This window comes from Puma concolor, chromosome E2, assembly GCF_028749965.1.
Source record: "Puma concolor isolate L17-30 chromosome E2, mPumCon1.1.hap2, whole genome shotgun sequence".
In the NCBI taxonomy this organism is placed as follows: domain Eukaryota; kingdom Metazoa; phylum Chordata; class Mammalia; order Carnivora; family Felidae; genus Puma; species Puma concolor.
This window is the reverse complement of record NC_141681.1, coordinates 576,680-582,813: the sequence shown is the minus strand read 5'-3', so window position 1 is coordinate 582,813 and position 6,134 is coordinate 576,680. Positions and strand designations below refer to the sequence as shown.

Here is a 6,134-nt window from a genome sequence, read left to right as displayed (position 1 = left end):
TCTGCTTCAGGGCCCATGTCCGTCATGTCCTCAGACTTAGGAATTGGGTCCCCATTAGGAGAAAGCTTTAGCCAAGGTTAAGTTTTGGTCCAGGGACGTTGCCGGGGCCGAAGCAACACCATTGCCATGATCACCCTGGAAGGCTGAATGAGGACCCATGCGCAGGTGCGGGTCATGTGTAGGGTTAGGTTTGAGTTGGGGTGAGGTTTAGTTTGAATGGTATGTGAGTGTCACAGTTAAGGTTAGGGTTAGGTCCCAGGAAGCTCCAAGCACTGAAACTCTTGCAGGGTAGTGGTCTTCCCAAAGGATTGAGTGTAGGCCTCATTGGAGTGGGCTGTTCAGGCTTAGTGTTTGTGAGCCAGGGCCAGCTGTGTGTGCCATCTTCAGTTGGGCCTCATCAACCCCCTTGTGCAGCATCATGCGGGCATTGGAAATGTCATGATGATGTTTGATGTTCCATGCCAAGTAAGTCTGCACCGCTTTGCGCCATTTGTTTGTGGTGTTCTCAGAGATAGGAACTGGGTCCCCATCCAGAGAGATCCTTAACTAGGGTTAATGTTCTGTCCAGGGACTTCACCAGTGCCGAGGTGACACCATTCCTGTGTGCCGTGTGTGTTGCTTAGGGTTTGGGATTGGGTTTGGTGTTAGGGGTCAGGGTTATGGTTAGGGTTGGTGTTAGGGGCCAGAATTAGGTTTATGCTTTAGGTCTGGGTTTAGGGTTATGGTTAGTGTTTAGGATTATGGTTAGGGGTTAGGGTTTTGAGTTAGAGTTAGGTGTTAGCTTTGGACTTGGATTAGGCTTAGGTTTAGGGTTATGGTTTGGGTTTGAGATTAGGGTTATGGTTAGATGGTAGGGTTAGGGATAGGTGTTAGCGTTAGTGTTAGGGTTTGAGTTAGGTTTAGGGATAAGGTGAGATCTAGGTCTAGATCATGAAGAAGATGAATATACTTTACCAGCCACTCATCCAGTTCAGGTCATCTTAACAAATAGAGTAGGTGGAGGAGGGGGATGTGGCCTATAGCCCATGACTGGTAGTGAAGGGTGGTCCACGGGGTACAGCCTGCAAGGCAATCCTGGGAAATGACCAGGACTCTTGCATACAAAAGAGCCTGCGGAAAAGAAATGAGAGGTATGTTCATAGGACAGAACAGAGCACCAACACCAGCAAAAAGCAGAAACCCAAAGAAGCAGTGCTCATATCCTACTAGCTTCCCCACCACCAGGTTCCAAGAGGGCAGCATCAGCGCCAAAATCTCTACCCATACTTTAGGTTCCACTTACAGCTTTGAGGTGAGGAATGGACGTGATTGGGATAAACTAGTGTCCCCACGTGTCTGGAAATGTAGAAACAGCAAGGGCCCTTTTCCTAGAAGATTTATAGGCTGAATAGTAAACAAAGTAGCATATTCCAGATAGGAAGGCAACTATGTCCAGGATCACACTCCACCCTTCATCCCCTCCACCACAGAGGCTGTTTATTGTGTCTGTGAAGAACTACAAAATGAGAAGGAATGACAAAGCCAGTGTCCACACATGGAATCATAGCCCTCGTGGCTCCAAGTTCTGCCTTAGAGGCCCCTGCCTGTGTCCAAACTACTGTCCCGACAATGGGGTCTCCTCCTCTCTGGAAGTGCTATCCATGGGCACAGAGACATATGGGGAGACGGGAATCCTGAGGGCCTGTAGAGGACCTGGGAAAGCATGCTCTTAGAGAAACAGGTAGCCTATACATGTTAGTTGGGTTCAGCTAACTTATTTTACTTCGGAGGTACTTCTCAGCTTAAGTGCAGTACACTTTGCAGGGTAATTGTGTCCTCTGGAAAAGTGAGCTGAAATTCTAAAAGACAAAAGTAACACAAATGCACTTTGATGTCTGGTGTAAGTTTCCATGTTTTAGCTGTACCTGTGACACAGGACACGAGAGAACGTGCTCATGTGAACACAAGTGAAGGACACCGTGGGGACTTGCCACACAGGTAATTTTGGATTTTTTCTCTTCACAACTTAAGTTTCAGTGCATGTTTTCTATCACAAATATGCCACCTCTTATAGTTCAGAGTGTTTCTGCCCAGGGCACACCTGAAGGGATTCTGGACAGCATGTATACCAAAATGCTGATGGGTGTGAAATTAACTTTGTCTAAGACCATTCTAAAGGACACATACAAAAATATAAGTTGGAGTGAAGGCAGTTCGCATTTTCAAATTGTAAGGATACCCACAGATTTTTCTGAGCATGTTAAAACCCTCAATAGAAGGAAACAGGAGAGGAAGAAACATCAAGAGCAATGATTCCACATTGAGGAGACCCACAAAGAAGGAGGCAAGGTAGGAGACTTCCAAGTGGAGTGTGGTGTCATCCTCCTTGATTTATTCCAGGAACACATTAGAAAAGCCCTGTGGTCCCCACCTCTAGGCACGCTTAGCTGCTCAAGTTACCACAAACAGATGCCAGCTGAGAAACAGGGAAGCCCGTAGACTCGGCGGTAAAGGTTTTGCATTTGGGAAGAAAAAAAACAAAAACAAAAACAGCAGACATACCATAAGACACACGAACCAGAGATAATGGCAGGAGAGTGTCCTGTACAGAAAGATGTGGCTGTCCGTAAAGACTTAGAACTGAAAATGGCCAGAGCATTTACTTTGTGCTTCTTGGCAGTTTTGGCAGAGCCAGTGTCGATGTCACTCTTGGTTGTGATACCTACTTCTGGATCTGCAAAAAGCCCCAGAAGGGATGCAGGTTTATTCTGATTTGAGTAGACTGTTTGGAGATCAAAAACAAAAGACCCTCCCCTTATACTTCCGACAACTTAAACTCTTTGCCCCAATGAGATCCCAAATTACATGCACAGGGTGTCCCACATGCCTCCGGTGATACCCAAGAAGAACTTGAAGAACCATCCCTTATAACTTGATGAAGACTCCTAAAAGCCCTGATTCAGATGTATTCATCACTCATCGAACAACTATGGATGGCTGGGGGCACAACTAGATGGACATACGTTACATTGTGCCTCATGCCTCACAGATCCCAGCAAGTGGACTGTGTACAGGGCATTTCTGCTGAAGTGCTATGTCTGATTTTCTGCATACAGCCCCATTCCTTTTCCACAAGAGACGCCTGTACCAACCCATGGTGGGGGAAAGGACAAAGATGAGATCCTGAGAAACTTGAGGAATATGGTAATGGCAGCAGACACATTCCTCTTGCATCACAATGGTCTGTGGTACCGCCTCTGCACCTTGGCCCAAGACCTAACAGCAACAAAATAAGGTGAGTGTGTTTTACAAGTCAACTCCTAGTGCTCAGATCATCTTACCAAGTGTTGCAGGTGGAGGGGTTCCGGGTGGCCTCAGGGCCACTAAGGTTCAGGAGGTGGACGTGCCTAATAGTCCTTGGGGGTGGGGCGTCTCCAGGGTAGGGCACGCAGAATCGTCCAGTTAACGGAGGAGGTCCCCAGGATCCAGACTGCCCTGCAGAACAGAAGTGACAGCTACATCCATATGCCAGACAAGAGAACAAATACCAAAAGCAGCTGTAACCCAGAGAATGTGTCAGCACCTGCCACCTTCTCTACCACCAGGATCCAAGAGAGTAGCATCAGTACCTGAAAACTCTGTCCCTGCCACTGGATACCACCTACAGCTTGGGGTAGTAGAGGCAAGAGGTTAACCTACTGCCACCACACACCACTGCCCATGTCTGCGGAAGTGAAATGGCAAGGGTCCTGTCCTAGAGGGTGACCAGAAGTAATTACAGATTAATGAAGTAGCATTCTCCCGACAGGCAGCCATCGATGTCCAGGTTCACCCTGCATCCCTTCTCTACAGCAACTCCAGATGCTCTGCTTTTGGTATATTAAGAACACAAAAAAATGAGTGGGAATACACGGCTCATATTCTGCTCATGGAATCACAGCCACTCCTGGCAAAACGTTCTGCAGCCGGACCCTCACTGTGCCTCCTCTGCTCCTCTCCCTGAGAAAGGAGTCTTCCCTCTTGAAGTGTTGTCAAAGGCCTCGGAGACCTCTGGGGAGTGGAGGATGCCTGGAATCTTGCAGGGGAAGGAGAGTCTTCTGTGAAGAATGAGTTACTTGTGGTGAATGTCTACAAAGCTCAGATGTGTTCATCTTAATTCATAGGGAATTCTGACTTTAAGCATACTACAGGGCACAGAGTAATTATGTGCAATGGAAAAAAAGAGGGAGAAATTCACATAACAGATTTCATGCAAGTGTTTTGGTATAAAACTGGTATGTGTCATGAGACTATATCAGCTCTAACAGTGACTGGGGACACAACCAGAAACTGCTCATAGAAACACAACTGAAGGACACAGTGTTCAAATTGTTTTTACCTAAGGTATAGCTGGAGGATTCCAGACAAGTCATTTACCAACAAAGACGGAAAGGTGATGAGTGATGACGTTGGCTTTCTCTATGACCACTCTAAATAGCACAGGGCACATAATAAAAAGTTGGAGTCATGATGTCGTTTCTAACAGGTTCATCTCCTAGCCAGAATCAAGAAAGGAAGACACAACAGCCACACTGTTTCCACAGAGGTGAGGTCTGGAAGGGATCACCCAGGCCGGGAGACCTCTGTTTGGAGTGTGCAGTCATCCTCCTCTCATTATTTCCTGAAACTCATGGAAAAACCTTAAGGTACTCAGTCTCTAAGAGCTTTTGGCTTCTAAACTTACCACAGAAAGCTGACAGACTAAAAATTGAGAAGCCTGTGGGCTCCTGGGTTATGAGTGTGCATTTGGAAAAGAAAGAACAAACAGACATATCACACAACACGCAAAACGAGACAAGGCCGGGAGAGCGTGCTGTACATAAAGATGAGGGTTTCCCAAAAGAGTTACAACTGAGAATGGCCCTGGCATTTACCTTGTCCTTGTCTGCATTCTTGGTACAGTCAGAACCGCTGTAACCCACAGAGGTTTCATCAGTTTCTCCATCTACTAAAGACACTAGAAGGGACAGAGGTTTATTCTGCTTTTAGAGGACTGTGCGGAATGAAAACAATCCCTCAACTCATTCCTCAAATATCTTAAACTTTTCCCTACAGTCAGGTCCCTGGCCAGAGGCAGAGGGTATCCCACATGCCTCAGGTGACCCCCAAGGATAAGGGGGAGAACCGTCCCCTCACCTTGATAAAGACCTCACGGTGCCCTAGTTCATGTTGTGGCGCCTGCTTGGCATTCTGTCTATGCGTCTCTCAAAATAAATAAAGTTAACAAAAAAGAATAACATTGAGAATACTGGTTTGGTGTATATCCTCAATGAGTCCTCAAGAAGGGTGCATTTCTTCAGGCTTCAGGCAAATTATTCAGTCTCCCAGCTTATCTATAAGGAAAGACTAATTTGAGAAAAGGAAAACTGTCAGAAGTTAGCAGTGAAGCTGCAGAGTTGCACTGATACCATCAGAGGACTAAGCTAAGCTTTATGGAACTTGAATTGAGGGATGTATGGCTACAGTTCCCAAAACAAACAAAAAGAAAGACTGTTAAAACTAGTGAATAAATGACCTTCTCCTCAAATAAACTAAAGTCTTCACATTGTGTCCGGGTGGGAAGAAGGTTTCCAGGCTCTTCAGACAGGGGGATGCTAGAGGAGGTGGGAGGGTCACCGTCAGAGGAGGGGCATGAGCTCCACCAGTCACAGGGACAAGTGCCTCACTGTCTGTGGCACCAGAGGAGAACACCCTTCTGTTACCCCTTCAGACCACCTGCCGTCCTTAGTGCGTGTGATTCTTTCCAGACCACACGATGATCACACACAGGAATAGGCTGCACAGCAGAAATTAGACTGCGGCACATCACAACGTGCTCCTTACCTCTCCTTGGAGGGTTCTTGCAGTGATTGGTTTCTGCCTCGTGTATCCCTCAGGCAGCCTCTTTGCTTCCATCCCTTCCAGTCTTGGATACAGAAAAATAATGGACTTCTATAAGAGTTGCAACACCACGTCGTCTACTTGACAACAAACAGTGCAGGCGTCATCCCTGGAAACACCCATAAAAAGGCAAGTCAAATGACCACACCTGTATTTCAAGTAAGCGACCTCCCTGCCCTGCTCCACCATCTCCCTGTCTCAAATCTGAGTCTTGATCTGGGGGAGAAAAAACACAT

The 6,134-nt window shown here is 46.8% G+C and overlaps 2 long non-coding RNA genes across 12 annotated transcripts in view; one reads left to right on the top strand and one right to left on the bottom strand.

Moving 5' to 3' along the window:
- Positions 1-931: 931 nt before the first annotated feature.
- The window catches only part of LOC147573268 (uncharacterized), a 29,780-nt gene continuing 24,577 nt past the window's right edge, over positions 932-6,134 (bottom strand). For 4 of the 11 annotated variants that reach the window (XR_015244543.1, XR_015244544.1, XR_015244549.1 and 1 more), the window contains 4 exons: positions 5,842-6,007; positions 3,321-3,474; positions 1,732-1,838; positions 932-1,110 (listed from right to left, as the gene is read on the bottom strand). This is a non-coding gene — a long non-coding RNA (uncharacterized LOC147573268). Of the gene's footprint in view, positions 1,111-1,731; positions 1,839-3,320; positions 3,475-5,841; positions 6,115-6,134 lie in introns of all 11 variants that reach the window. The other 7 variants (XR_015244552.1, XR_015244553.1, XR_015244550.1 and 4 more) reach the window with 5 other exon arrangements.
- Positions 2,556-6,030, top strand: LOC147573269 (uncharacterized). The gene is made up of 3 exons (XR_015244555.1): positions 2,556-3,274; positions 4,505-4,664; positions 5,895-6,030. It is a non-coding gene; the product is annotated as an uncharacterized LOC147573269 (long non-coding RNA).